Consider the following 16,026-nt stretch of genomic DNA (forward strand, 5'->3'; position numbering starts at 1 on the left):
AAAAGCTTTGGCTATACATACGCTCAAACTTTATTGGGACATACTGTAAATGGGACCTACCTGAATTTTGAGGCCAACAATAATCTTAGTGAAAATTTAATGGCTGAAAGGAAAAAAGGGGTCATATAATGACTATACTGTTGCATGTATGCAGGTTTCATATGACCATTGAGACATTTACTTTTTAATTTTCCTTTCTAAAACAGCCTGTATGGTACCTTGATATATATAAGCTGTTTTAATATGCTCGGTTATATTATGATGATTGGTGACCAGTAAACAATATTTGTAGTGTAGAAAGTAAAATTACCCAGTGTCTACCCTAAAGAAGGAATATAATTCTGAAATCTGTTGAGCTGCATCAAAGAAACTCCTGTGGACTGACCACAGTATATCTCTGGCAATACCTTGGGTGCATTTGATACCCTTTGGGTATTGGTCATATGATGGTTTGAATAATGTGCATATGCTAATATTGTAAAATTTGTTATATGTGTCTTTTTTTTACAATTCGGGCTCTTATGTCCCTTCTCTTTACATTTTACATTTACATTTGTATCAATAAAGTGGTGTTGGTGCCTTTTAGAGAAACATACTTGTTATACAATTTTTGGACTTAAAAGTCCACGGGGGTTTGTTCTATATTGCACTTTTGTGAATTTGCATATATGTTGAAACTTGGATGTTGGCAGTAGGGATGAGCCGAACACCCCCCCGGTTCGGTTCGCACCAGAACTTTCGAACGGACCCCAAATTTGTACGAACTTTAGAACCCCATTGAAGTCTATGGGACTCGAACGTTCGAAATTAAAAGTGCAAATTTTAACGGCTAAAATGCAAGATACTGTCCTAAAAAAGGGTTTGGGGACCTGGCTCCTGCCCCAGGGGACATGGGTCAATGCCTAAAATGTTTTTAAAAATGGCCGTTTTGGCGGGAGCACTGATTTTAATGACGATTAAAGTGAAAAAAAAAGTGAAATATTCCTTTAAATATGGTGCCTGGGGGCTGTCTGTAGTATGCCTGTGAAGTGTCACGTGTTTCCCGTGTTTAGAACAGTCCCTGCACAAAATGACATTAAACGGAAATAAAACCATTTAAAACTGCTTGCGGTTTTAATGTTATATCTGGTTCCTGCAATATGGTTGAAAATCATTGAGAAAAATGGCATGGGTAGCCCTCCCTGCCCATTACCAGCCTATTTGGGTCTTGTACGCATATTAAGGGGAACCCTGTACCCATATTAAAAAAAGGAAATGCGTGTGGCCCCCAGGCCCTATATACTCAGAACAGCAGTATACAGGCGGTGCAAACAAGACAGGGACTATGTAGGTTTGTTGTGTTAAGTTGAATCTGTTTGTAATTTTCAACTGGTACATTTTTAAAGTGTAGCTCCAGACAAAAAAACTATTTTTAAGCTTTTTGGAAAACATAGGGAAGGGTTATCACCCCTGTATAATTTGTTTTGTCGTCCATCTTTTTTCATCTCACTTGCTGTTGTCCCCTTCCGTTTGCAAGTAGGACATGTTTGTAAGTTGGATGTTTGAAAGTAGGGGCCTGCCCTATATGCTCTGCAGAAATGGCGGAACAAGGTGTTGCTTTTGCCACAACATTGTAAGCCCTCAAAGTGACTCTTGCTGGGCGCTGGAGCACCCTGCTGTGAACGATTATATCAAGAATTGTAATTACATGCCATTGTTGAACAGTGGTAGAAAAATTTACCTTTGGTGGTTGTGGTGCTGGTGCCACAACACTATAAGTCCTCACCGTTACTCTGGGTGGGCACAGGAAGGGGCCCTCCTGTGAAATATTATATCAAGAATTGTAATTACATGTCCCTGCTAAACAGGGGCAGAAAAATTGGGCCTTAGGCACTGGTGCTGGTGCCACCACACTGCAACCTCTCCCATATACTCTAGTTTTATTGCAGGAATTAGCCCTGCTGCAAAGCATTGCATCAAAAATTGTACTTAAACGCCCCTGTTAAACAGGGGCAGAAAAATTGGGCCTTAGGCACTGGTGCTCGTGCCACCACACTGCAACCTCTGCCATATACTCTAGTTTTATTGCAGGAATTAGCCCTGCTGCAAAGCATTGCATCAAAAATTTTACTTAAACGCCCCTGTTAAACAGGGGCAGAAAAATTGGGCCTTAGGCACTGGTGCTGGTGCCACCACACTGCAACCTCTTCCATATACTCTAGTTTTATTGCAGGAATTAGCCCTGCTGCAAAGCATTGCATCAAAAATTGTACTTAAACGCCCCTGTTAAACAGGGGCAGAAAAATTGGGCCTTAGGCACTGGTGCTGGTGCCACGACACTGCAACCTCTCCCATATACTCTTGTTTGATTGCAGGAATTAGCCCTGCTGCAAAGCATTGCATCAAAAATTGTACTTAAACGCCCCTGTTAAACAGGGGCAGAAAAATTGGGCTGATGGCATCACCCAGAACCAGAAATGTTCTTCCAACATATCAGCGGAGGAGGAAGAGGATAGACAATCAACATAACAGGACAGTCACTCAGCATCAGCATAGGCAGTCTTGAAGGGATGTGATATTTCAAAAAAAATATTCGGTTACATCAGCTTCAGGTGCTTGGTAGCTGTGGGTGATCCAAGACTGATTCATCTTGATGAAGGTCAGTCGATCAACTGATTCGGTGGACAGGCGCACCCTGTGATCGGTAACAAAGCCACCAGCAGCACTGAAGGTGCGTTCCGAAAGAACGCTGGATGCAGGACAGGCCAGTAGCTCAATTGCATACTGTGCAAGCTCTGGCCAGTGATCCATCCTCAAGACCCAGTAAGCCAGAGGATTTTCGGTGGGAAAGGTGTCCAAGTCTGACCTTGCCCCTAGGTATTCCTGCACCATGTAAATCAGACGCTGGCGATGGGTGCTGGAACCGATCATACCTTGGGGCTGCGGACTAAAAAATTGTCTGAAAGCATCAGTCAGACGGCCACCTTCTCCACCGCTCCTTCTGACCGATGCCTCAGCAACACGTTGTCCAGGACCAGGAGTTTGTAACCTCCCAGTCTCTGGGAACGCCTTGCACAGACCTTTCTGCAAGGCCTCCCGGAGATGTCTCATCCTCTGCGATGGCAAGATAAGGTCGGCAACCTTACCCCTGTACCGTGGATCAAGGAGAGTGGCCAGCCAGTAATGGTCCCTCTCCTTGATCCAAAGAATACGAGGATCCTTCCGCAGGCTTTGCAGGATCAGGGAGGCCATGCAGAGTAGGTTAGCTGAGGCATTCGGTCCGGAGTCCTCTGGGTCACTAAGGACAACATGATCCGCAGATACCTCCTCCCAGCCACGTACAAGTCCACGTGTTTCTTGGGACTGTAAATCATCCCTACAAGACTGCTGCTGCTGCTGCTGCTGATGCTGATGCTGTGTGCCAGCCTCCACCTCCATGCTGACACAATCATCCTCCTCCTCCTCTTCCTCCTCCTCATCCTCTTCCTGTGTGATGGGTGGCACAGCAGGAACACTGTCTGGATAAAGGGGGCCTTGAGAGGCAAGGAAGTCCTCCTCTTCCTGCCTCTGTTCTGCCTCAAGTGCCCTGTCCATTATTCCACGCAGCGTATGCTCCAAGAGGTGGACAAGAGGTACAGTGTCACTGATGCATGCACTGTCACTGCTCACCATCCTTGTGGCCTCCTCAAACGGTGACAGGACAGTGCATGCATCCCTGATCATGCCCCACTGGCGTGGTGAGAAAAAACCGAGCTCCCCTGACCCTGTCCTGGTGCCGTAGTCGCACAGGTACTCATTGATGGCCCTCTGCTGCGTGTGCAGCTGCTGCAGCATGGCCAACGTTGAGTTCCATCTGGTGGGCATGTCACATATAAGGCGGTTCTTGGGCAGGTTCAACTCCTTTTGGAGCTCAGCCAGCCGAGCACAGGCATTAAATGATCGGCGGAAATGCACACAGACTTTCCTGGCCTGCTTCAGGACATCCTGTAAGCCAGGGTACCTGCCCAAGAACCGCTGCACCACCAGGTTAAGGACGTGAGCTACACAGGGCACATGGGTCAGTTGTCCCTGTCGGAGGGCGGAGAGGAGGTTGGTGCCATTGTCACAAACCACCATTCCTGGCTTAAGCTGGCGGGGCCTGCCCCTGCAGAGCTGACAAAACATCTGCCCCAGTGTGGCTCCTGTCCCCCAAACAAACCAGCGCAAGCACAGCATGGCATCGTTTTGCCTGCATACTTGCGTAGCCCCTGGAACGCCTACGAAGCACCGCTGGTTCTGAGGACAGAGCACTGGAAGAGGCCATGGAGGAAGAAGAAGAGGAGGGGGTGGAGGAGAGAGGTGTGTCACAACCAATAGTAGCATTTTGGAGGCGTGGTGGTGGAACAACCTCCAACACTACTGCACCTTGTCCTGCATCCTTCCCAGCTGCCAGAAGAGTGACCCAATGGGCCGTGAAAGACAGGTAACGTCCCTGTCCATGCCTGCTGGACCATGAGTCAGCGGTAATATGCACCTTACCGCTGACCGCCCTGTCCAGCGAGGCAAGGACATTGCCTTCCACATGCCGGTAGAGAGCCGGAATCGCCTTCCGTGAGAAAAAGTGGCGTTTGGGGACCTGCCACTGAGGAATCGCACATTGTACAAACTCACGGAAGGGGGCCGAGTCTACCAACTGAAAAGGCAGCAGTTGAAGTGCTAGCAATTTAGCCAAGCTAGCATTCAACCGCTGGGCATGTGGATGGCTGGGAGTGAACTTCTTTCGCCGGTCCAGCAGCTGGGGCAGGGACATTTGCCTGCTATAATCGGACGTGGGTGTACCGCTAGCAGAGTTCCCGGAATCACTTGGCTGTGACACACCTAATTCTACACCTTCATTCCTCTCAGAGCAGGTTTCAGAGAGGACTGAAGGTCTAGTGGGGTTGGAGATGCCAGCTGATGAGGAGCAAGGAGAGGTCCGCTTTGTTCTTTGGTCTGGGTCTTTGAGGTATGCTTGCCAACGAGCTGCATGGCAGGTCAACATATGTCTGGTCAAGCATGTGGGGCCCAAGCGGCTGATGTTTTGGCCACGCGAGATACGCTTGAGACATATGTTGCAAATAGCAGCTTTGCGATCTGATGCACTCGTCTCAAAAAAGGCCCACACCAAAGAACTTTTAGAATAACGCGCAGAGGCAGCGCCCTGCACAGGCGGAGCTCTGCGGTGTGATTCAGTCGGTGTGCTGCCCCTAAGCTGGCCCCCGGAGGGCATCCTGCCTCGTTGGACATGTGCCTCCTCCTCCTCCTCCTCCTCCTCTCTCCTTCCAGGCACCCACGTGGAATCAGTTCCCTCATCATCCCCTCCCTCTTCATCGCTGTAGCAAACCTGGCAGTATGCTGCAGCTTGTGGAACATGACTGCCAGATTGCTGTCCTTCTTGAGCATCCCCTCTCTCTGCGCTCACGCTACTGCCTTCCTCTAGCTGAGTGTCATCATCAGAGCCCACAAAACACTGGGCATCCTCCTGGAGCATGTACCCAACACTGTGCTCAAAGAAATCAAGAGACTCCTCAGGAGGACGTGGTGGGTCTAGGGAAGGAGTCACTGATGATGACATTGAGAGGAGGGAAGACGATGCGTTGGCAGCTGCTTTGCTAGTACCCCTGAGACTGGGTGAGAGAGGATGAGGAGGATGAAGAGGGCTTGGTCATCCACTCTACCAAGTCGTTGGCATGTTGCGGTTCAACATGTCCAGCTGCCGAAAAGAAGGACAAGCGTGTCCCATGGCCACATGCTGATAACAATGCACCGCGTCCACGACCAGCACTGTTGTCTCTAGACACAGAGGCTGCTTGCCCTCTTTTATCGGCTCGCGCCTGTCTGTCTCTCCTTGCTGGCCTTCCAGACATGGTAATGGCCTGAAGGGAGTTGGGTAAAACAGCAGTGTAATGGAGTCACACAACACCCACTAAGCCCTGCAGATGCCTTTATTATAGAACACCAGAGATAAAGGGGTATACTGTAATTGAGTCACACAACACCCACTAAGCCCTGCAGATGCCTCTATTAGAGAACAGCAATAAACGGTAGATACAGGTGTATATTGTGCTGGAGTCACACAACACCCACTAACTCCTGCAGATGCCTTTATTATAGAACACCAGAGATAAAGGGGTATACTGTAATTGAGTCACACAACACCCACTAAGCCCTGCAGATGCCTCTATTAGAGAACAGCAATAAAGGGTAGATACAAGTGTATATTGTGCTGGAGGCACAAAAAACCCACTAACTCCTGCAGATGCCTTTTTTATAGAACACCAGAGATAAAGGGGTATATACAGATGTATACTGTGCTGTGCTGGAGGCACACACAACTTCCAATAACTCCTGCAGGTGGCAAGTGGGCTCAAATAGAGAAGAGCTATGTAGGTGGATATAGCGGTGTGTACTGGGTACAGAGCACGCAGACAGCACGCACAAGCTCCTAACACTACTGACTGCAAGCTCTATTATAAAAGATAGATCACTAGCTATATAGGTGAGGTGAATATAGTGATGTATACTGCGGTCAGGGCACACAGACAACAACCACTACACAACAGCAAGATCGAAAATCGGCCGACAACGATCGGTGTGTACTGTGTTGAAGGTACACAGAACACCCACTAACTGCTTCAGACGCCAACACACTACACTAGGCTGCCGCGCTGGCGGCCTTATATAGTGTGGGGCGTGTACTACACAGCCTGAGCTATGATTGGCCACAGGCATCCTGCCTGTGGCCAATCATGGCTCTCCTCGCTGCTGGCGCTGTGATTGGCCAAACATGCGGGGTCACAGTGCATGCTTGGCCAATCATGAGCCAGCAATGCACTGCGATGACGCAGTGCATTGTGGGCCGTGAGCACCACACGAATTTGGCGCGAACGGCTCATAACGTTCGGAATTCGCCGAACGGGCGAACAGCCGATGTTCGAGTCAAACGTATGTTCGACTCGAACACGAAGCTCATCCCTAGTTGGCAGTATAATACACTCTATCCCTAAACATAATTATTATTTAGGTTATAAACTACTCACTCATGCATTATTCATGAACAAAAACTTGTCCTGTCTCTCCTCCCCCCACATTGGATGCTATCATCTTGCCACTTACAAGCACAGAGAAGAAGTCAAGCTGTCAATCGTGGTTTGCACTTCAAGGACAACTCCACCCTTGTGGTCAAAAGGATGTATGGATCAGTGCTGGGGAACCTGTGAGAGATAAAGATGGACTTTTTGGCATTCAAAAATTACGAAATAGAGATACATGGACTTTTTAGGCACAGTCTACAAATAATTTTTTTAAAGACACTACACTTATTAAAAATGGTTATACATTCAACAGGCCCATGACTTTGTCCTTAACAAGCAATAGTATAGCATCAAATGTTAATTCCTGTGGGAAATTGTTGGTAATGTAATTACATAATCCCACTCGTTTAAAGCGATGATTGCTGAAGTATGGTCACAGGTCCTGAAGATCACACTTAAAATTACAGAAGATTGCTCAACATGTTTCGCAATATTATCGCTTCCTCAGGAGCCTCTGTTTTATAAAAAAAACAATCACACATATGTTACATATATATTTGGCCAAAAAATACCATAATTACATATCAGCAAAACATATTTAAGTGTGACTAAACATTTGTCTATAATGCCTGCTCATCATTTTACAAAACAAAATATAAATTAAATTTCAAGCCTGTCCCGGATATATTGTCAGGTGCTGCTACCTCATAGACCTCATGGACGGAATTATAGAGGGAAATCACTCCAGAGGAACCCCCAAGAATTAGAAAAGAGACAGACCAGAAATTTCCAGGATGCCTGTGTTGTGCGGATTAGGCATCAGCAGGGATGTGTCCGATAGCTAAAATTAAGCAGGTAAAAAGATTTCAAAAAAGGGCGCTAGCCAATCAGGGTAAAAAAAAAACAGAACAAAAAAATGAAAAACGACCTAAGGCATACACATGTATATACAGCCAGCTCCTTAAAAGAGTAAATAAATATGTATGTGTGCATATATAATATACACATGCGCACACATATATAGTGATATCCCAAATCCCCAAATTTTTTTGTCATACTGTCAGAATTGTTATTATAGTAACAGTACAGTTTAGCTTTCAAAGGAGTGGATTGTGGTGGCACCCCTATTTATACATGCTTAGGAAATGGAAAAGTCCCAAAGTATAAATCCTGAATGCTAATCACTAAAATTATAGACATATATCAAATCTGTCAGTAAATGCAGGTTTTTAGTGTGCAGCTCAGCATCTGATTACATCCAAAATAGATCTTTATTACTCTGCAATGTGCCCATGCTCCTGATTGGCTTGGCCTCCAGCAACTCTATACATTAATACAAAAATTACAACTGACATCAAGGGCATAATCAAAACATGCTCTGGAGTTACTGTACCATGCATTTATAGAGTAGTATTATTGTTCTATCCAGGGAAAACATTATCATGTTGACAAGTTAACATTCTATTAGCCCATTGCTTAATTTCCTATGGAAATCAAAAGATTATCTCAATTCTGATCAGGTAAGGTCAAGACTTTGAAATGGTAAACTGAAATCACCATCATTATAACCACTGAAATTTTTATGTTTCCGCAGCTATCAATTTTATATGTTGATATAAAATCCATAAAAACAAACTGTTAGTACATATAGGGATGCAATAAACAAATACCCATCTTGAGCTCAGTGAAAAGGCTCTTAAATATGTTTTAGACTAACATATGGCAGGTAATGAGGTGACTCTTAATGAATTCATGGCCACTGTTCTCAATCTGCTTTTAAATTTACTCTATGTGGTTATGTTTTCCAGTATAAATTTTACAGTCAATTTACTTTAATTATGTCACTGTTTACTGTAATGAGTTGTAGACCCTCCTGCTGCTGCAATATTTATTGGCTGATGCAAGCATATGATCTGGTCCCTGTGTGTGTCGTGATGTATTTCCCAATGAATGCACCAAGGACAACATCAGTTTGACTAATGATGAACTGTACACTGCTCTGCACTTGTTCCTAAGAGAAATCACAGTGTCACAACCAGAGCAAAAACATATAACTTTCCAGAACAATTTCAAAAGAATAATGGAGAAAACCATTTAGAAAGCTTGTGTAAGAATTTTGCAGTAAGTTTAGCAAGTTTTTCATAGACTCCGTGCATCAAGTGAGTGACAGTCCTGTCAGCCGAAGTCAAGGAGAGATAAGCGACAGCACAGAGAGTATGTACAGGTCAGCACTGAAGAGAGAAATCAGCCCCCACATATAGCTGTAGTATAATACAAAGCAAGAAATAACAAGTACATGCAAGAATGGGAAATGCTGGAACTGTAAAGTGTTATGTAATATAGCTCTATAGTATCTGCATATTGTTATGCATGTTATGCAAAGATGCAGATTATTTAGTTAATCTATAACACAAGAACATATCGTCATCAATGTTTATTTAAGTTCCTCCCACAATAAATTTATACAAACACATTATTTGACCATTTTGATAAAAGCAACAATAAAACCAGAAAACATGTATTTAGGCTTAAAAGGTCTTAGGTAAAACCAAAAAAAATGTATTATAACCGAAATATAAAAAAAAAAAAAAAAAAAAAAAAAAATCACAAAATATCACCCTACAATACTGAAACTTTAAAACTTTAACACAAAAGACCAAAGTATACAGTAAAAGAGCAATCTAAAACGAACAATTTTAAAACAAACAAGCATTTATTATATTAAATTCCAGATATTAATATTAAAAATATTATATTAATATTATATAAAATGATCTCTCCTTAAATGGGCAACATGTGTTTGCCAGTCACTGCTGCTAACCATATAACCAAGTAGGCATATTTCCTAAGATATATCTAATGTATATCCAAGTGAATCATGTTAATCTTTTTATGGTTGCACCTCTGTATTGACATTGAAGTACCAACAGAAGCACAGGGAAAAAAACATAACACACTTGCATATTTTGGAATCAAATTCATGATCCCAACAATGTAAGGTAATAATTCAAACAAGTAAATACTTAGGCCGCGTACACACGCGGGGACTGTTCGCTGAAACTTTGTTCGTCAAACAGTTGCCGCAACAGTCCGCTCAAAATTTGCATGAGCGGACTTGCCCACACACGAGCGGACTGTTTCAGCGAACTGTTTGCCAAACAGTTCGCTCAACTTTTGAAATGAACGGACTCGCCCACGTAAGGCGGAGGCAAGTCCGCCCATTTCGAGCGCGTGTACAGGTAGGCGGGGCCCGCGAAGGAGACGTCGCGGGCACCGCCGCCTGGAATGGACTTAAAGGGGAACCCCAACGCCGAAAAAAATCGGCGTGGGGGTTCCCCCAAAGTCCACAACAGACCCTTGTCCGAGCACGCTACCCGGCCGGCCAGGAAAGGGGGAGCGAGCGAGCGCGCCCCCCCTCCTGAGCCGTACCAGGCCGCGTGCCCTCAACATGGGGGGTGCCTTGGGGAAGGGGGGGCCGCGCGGCCCCCCCACCCCAAAGCACCTTGCCCCCATGTTGATGAGGACAAGGGCCTCTTCCCGACAACCCTGGCCGTTGGTTGTCAGGGTCTGCGGGCGGGGGGCTTATCGGAATCCGGGAGCCCCCTTTAAGAAGGGGGCCCCCGGATACCGGCCCCCCACCCTATGTGAATGAGTATGGGGTACAATGTACCCCTACCCATTCACCTGTAAAATAAAAGTACCCAAAAAAAAAACACAACACACGAGAAAAAATATTTTATTGCACAGCTCCGGGGGTCTTCCGTCTTCGGTGGTCTTCTCGCCGGACTCCTCCGCTATCTTCGTGTAGCTCTTTTGCTAGCGGAGGAGTCCGGCTTTCTTCCTCCCCGCCGCCGGCCTCTTCTCCCGACTTCGGGGGTCTTGTCCCCCTCTTCGGTTCTTCTGCCGGGCCACCGCGCCTTCTTGTAGCTCTTTTGCAGGCGGTGGCCCGGTCTTCTGTCGCCGCTGTCGCCGTCGCCGCCTTCCGTTCTTCTTCTTCTTCTTGTTCTTCTTCTTCTTCTCCAGGAGATGTTGACACGACGCTCTCACCGGCCGGAATGCCAGAGCCGCCCTGCGCTGCCACTTATATAGTGACAATGGGGCGGTGTCACATGGTATATGTCACATGGGTTGGTCACATGGGTTGATGTCACATGGTGACCCCGCCCCCTTACGATGTCATAGCCCCATGTGACATCAACCCATGTGACCAACCCATGTGACATATACCATGTGACACCGCCCCATTGTCACTATATAAGTGGCAGCGCAGGGCGGCTCTGGCATTCCGGCCGGAGAGAGCGTCGTGTCAACATCTCCTGGAGAAGAAGAACAAGAAGAAGAAGAAGAACGGAAGGCGGCGACGGCGACAGCGGCGACAGAAGACCGGGCCACCGCCTGCAAAAGAGCTATAAGAAGGCGCGGTGGCCCGGCAGAAGAACGGAAGGCGGCGGCGACAGAAGACCGGGCCACCGCCTGCAAAAGAGCTACAAGAAGGCGCGGTGGCCCGGCAGAAGAACCGAAGAGGGGGACAAGACCCCCGAAGTCGGGAGAAGAGGCCGGCGGCGGGGAGGAAGAAAGCCGGACTCCTCCGCTAGCAAAAGAGCTACACGAAGATAGCGGAGGAGTCCGGTGAGAAGACCCCCGAAGACGGAAGACCCCCGGAGCTGTGCAATAAAATATTTTTTCTCGTGTGTTGTGTTTTTTTTTTGGGTACTTTTATTTTACAGGTGAATGGGTAGGGGTACATTGTACCCCATACTCATTCACATAGGGTGGGGGGCCGGTATCCGGGGGCCCCCTTCTTAAAGGGGGCTCCCGGATTCCGATAAGCCCCCCGCCCGCAGACCCCGACAACCAACGGCCAGGGTTGTCGGGAAGAGGCCCTTGTCCTCATCAACATGGGGACAAGGTGCTTTGGGGTGGGGGGGGCCGCGCGGCCCCCCCTTCCCCAAGGCACCCCCCATGTTGAGGGCACGCGGCCTGGTACGGCTCAGGAGGGGGGGCGCGCTCGCTCGCCCCCCTTTCCTGGCCGGCCGGGTAGCGTGCTCGGACAAGGGTCTGTTGTGGACTTTGGGGGGACCCCCACGCCGATTTTTTTCGGCGTTGGGGTTCCCCTTTAAGTCCATTCCAGGCGGCGGAGCCCGCGACGTCTCCTTCGCGGGCCCCGCCTACCTGTACACGCGCTCGAAATGGGCAGACTTTCCTCCGAGCGGGAACAGTTTGCTCATTTCGAAAGTAGCCTACACACGGGCGGACTGTTCGCTCAAACAAAGTTTCAGCTGAAAGCCCACACACGGGCGGACTGTCCGCTGAAACACTGTTCAGCGGACAAAGTTGGGCGAACAGTCCGCCCGTGTGTACGCGGCCTTAGATTTACCAACATACCTGGACACAAATTGAAAGAGATTTTTACTATTCACCACCTGCTACATTTATATCTGTTCTGCTCCATGCATGATAGGACCATTGCCGCCCCCCCCCCCCCACACATGAATAAATAAGGGGTTATTCTTTAACGAAAAAAATGTAAAGTCCATTTTTGATCACTGTCATCACTCCGTATCTTTATTTACACTAAACTTCCAGCTAGGGATATGTCTGCAGGTCGGCGTTGGCAGGCATAATCCATAAAGATTAACATCAATCTGCATCACTGAATGATTGACAATGGATTTACAATGTAGGACTTTTTTTATTTTTTGTTTTTTTAATATAGGACTTTGTCAGAAGTGTGTTGCGTCTTTATTTACTTTACAATTTTTTTTGAAAGACTAACCAAGGGTACTACCTACCTCTTACTCATTCCCATGTAGAGGTCCAGTATCTGGGTCCCTCTTAATTCTAAAGGGGGTTTTCAGATTCAGATAAGCTTCTGGTCTTGTAGCCTAGTCAACTAGAAGTGCCTACCATTACCTGCAGCCTCACTTATTCACCTCTGCTGTGACCAAATGCTGATCATTCTGAATGGGAGACGTTACTACACTTCCTGGTTATGTCAAAGCTTGCCTGTTCCCTATCCCCTCACCCTTTACACATCCTATTGGCCAGTCACTACAAATCTTCACCATTAAAAATGGGTGAGAGGCATCAGGGGGCAGACAAGGAAGTGCCTTGCTAGGTAGGACTGGCTTAACATTTCAATGTAGCAGATGTGAAAGAGAACTGCTGCACATACAGTATGTGTAGTTATCTATACATGCTTATACTTTATAGGTGCTATCACTTCTCTTGTTTTAAAGTAACTGATTCACTTTAAATGTAAGAGACTAAAATGCCTGCCTGAAAAATAAAATCTATATACATTTACATTATTTTCCTGCAATAACCTGCAAAGCAGAAATCTAAAAAGCACTGGATGATTTGAATTAAATGAGTTTATGACCAATCTGTCTCATTCATATGACTGTCCTGGGCCATACACTGCAAAAATCAGTGTGCGGCTGTGGTAGGTATGGTCAGGTGTTTGTAGTCATCTGCAAAAAGGAAACCTGTACAAATCAATGACAAGCTAACCCTGTCAGCTGCTGTTTACATGTGTAGCACTGCCCCTAGGGGGTTGCTTGTAATTGCATGTTCTTTTTTGCAATCTTGACCCTGTGAACCTTCAAGCCCTCCTGACACTCTAGGTTCAGACATGTTGTGTATACCTTTAAACAACATACAGACACAATGCAAGTAGTTTTAGCTTTCTCAGATGTTACTCAATCAAGAGAAGAGACTTAAAGGGGTATTAGTCAACCAAGTTCTGGATAGACAGCCAAGACAAGGTTGAAATCTTTTTTAAAACAGTCAAATGACAGCAGTGACGAGTAAATGATACCAATGTACACATTAACAAACAGTATAATTGGGTTCCTCAAGAAGGCTATTGCTTGCTGTAAAAAATACTTCTGCTAAAAGGAAACCCCAGGCCAGCCTATAGTACCTTTAATCCTAATGAGAGATAAAGTAAATATAAACACCATTGACGTGTAGTTAGATGTTCACAGCTATTAGCTGTTAAGGCTTTCTTTGCTCAAAAAATATCTTCCAATATGAGTCTATAAAACAAATATCTTTTCCAAGTTTCAACTGCCAGGAAATAAATTGGTATATCGACTTATACACCTATATACTAGAGTAGCAAAGAATACAATATATTTATTTTTAAGAGTGTAGCCTGCTAATGGTCTATATAACAGTTTGCTATGTTGTCCCACATAGCAGGCAAACACCTGTGTGAATGCATGAGGCCTCATCCTGTGGAGAACCACAACTAAAATTCTACCTCTTTTAGCTATTTACTTACAGTATATCATACAAGGTTCTCAGCCATTCCTTCTATACTTGTTAAAACCTTAAAGTATTTGTAAACCTTAGATATAAAATATGAACAAAGTATACACTTCTATACTGTATACTTGTCTCTATCCAAAGCAGTGAGTGTGATTTATTCCTGCTGAATCATTCCTCTTATTCCTCCTATAAGTGAGGCAGCGAGTCACAAGAGATAAAATTGTGAAGGGGATGAGAGCTCCAGCACACAGCTTGTGACTGATATCCTTAGTACTGCCTGTTCTCCATGTACTGTGAGTAGAGTGGTGTGTCCCTTCCCGCTAATCGGGGCTCAGAGCTGTCCTCATTCAGATCTGCACTGTGAGACTTTATATCCCTGCCCCCTGCTTTTCAGAGCTGAGAAATCCTGTGTAAATTCTGAACTTTGAATAGATGATATAGAATAGATAGTAGCAGATAAACAGATACAACTTATATAGGAGGATTTGTTTCAAAACTGCATATCATCTGATGCTAGTCATGTCCCTGGATATATGTGAGTGTTTTTAACCACTTCAATGATGCCCTAGAAGCCGATTATATAGGTATGGTGAAGCACTATGTACTACATGCAACTTTCTTAGAATATAAGCTCCTTGAGGGCATAGACTGATGTGAATGTGCAATACATATGTAAAGCTCTGCATTAATTATTGACACTATATAAGTACCTGTAATAATAGATAAACATCCAAATTAGAAGTTTGTTTGCATAAGCACTGTTACAGCAAGATCTTTTTTTTTTGGAGACTTTTTTCCTGCTGGTGAGATTAACTTTTATTTCTACCATGAAATACAATAGGAAAAATAAAAAATCTTCACAAAGGAAGGGGAATTTACTTAGAAAGTTGTCACCAGAACATTTGTCCCCTTGGGAAGTCCCCCCCCCCCCATCCATCTCTCTTATTGCAACTCTAAAATTTGGGATTCTGTTTTTCTATCTCGGTGACAATGGTCGCTAGGGCAAATTTAAGGGTGAATCCCCCACGGGGGGGATTCATTCTGATTCATTCTTCTGTTCATTAGTAAGTGCAAGGCAGCAGAAGAGAAGGCGATTTCACAGTCTGTACCCTTTATCTCCTTCTCAATTACAAAGGGAAAAAAACATTAAGTTTCTGTTCAGGCCTCTAATATTTCTCCAAAGAGGACCTATAACTCCTGAAGTTTATACTGTCACCGAGGGGCTTGTTATCCCCCAGTAAAGGACCTAAGCAAAAGTAAAAAAAAAAAGTAAAACAATAAATAAAAGCATAAAAATAAAAACATACATATACACACACATAACATAACGTTATGTGATTTTCACAACCAAAAAGTCACTATTTAAAATGTAAATATTCGCTATTTAACCACTTCCCGACCGCCGCACGACGATGTACGTCGACAGAATGGCACGGGCAAGCATAAGGGCGTACATGTACGTCCCTGCCTTCCCGCGGGTCGGTATTCGTTCGGGCGCGATCCCGGACGAGGGGGCGGCCATTCATTCATGGCCACCCCCTCGCGATCGCTCCCGACGAATAGAAATCGTTCGTGACATCACTTCCTCTCCTGTAATGTAAACACAGGAGAGGAAGTGATGTATTCTCTCCTCCGTGTCGGTATTTTTCGTTCCGACACCGAGGAGAGAGGATCGGTGAGTTGCACCAGCACGTCACTACACAGTAGAACATTCCAGGCA

The 16,026-nt window shown here is 45.5% G+C and overlaps 1 protein-coding gene across 1 annotated transcript in view; it reads left to right on the plus strand.

Annotated features, from left to right (window-relative positions):
- LOC143975995 (protein FAM240B-like) overlaps positions 1 to 16,026 on the plus strand; it is a 149,060-nt gene that overhangs the window by 31,507 nt on the left and 101,527 nt on the right. The gene's annotated exons all lie outside the window — the stretch shown is intronic.

The sequence above is a fragment of the Lithobates pipiens genome, unplaced genomic scaffold (assembly GCF_037356315.1).
Source record: "Lithobates pipiens isolate NorthernLeopardFrog02 unplaced genomic scaffold, aLitPip1_a1.2 Scaffold_13, whole genome shotgun sequence".
Taxonomy (NCBI): Eukaryota; Metazoa; Chordata; class Amphibia; order Anura; family Ranidae; genus Lithobates; species Lithobates pipiens.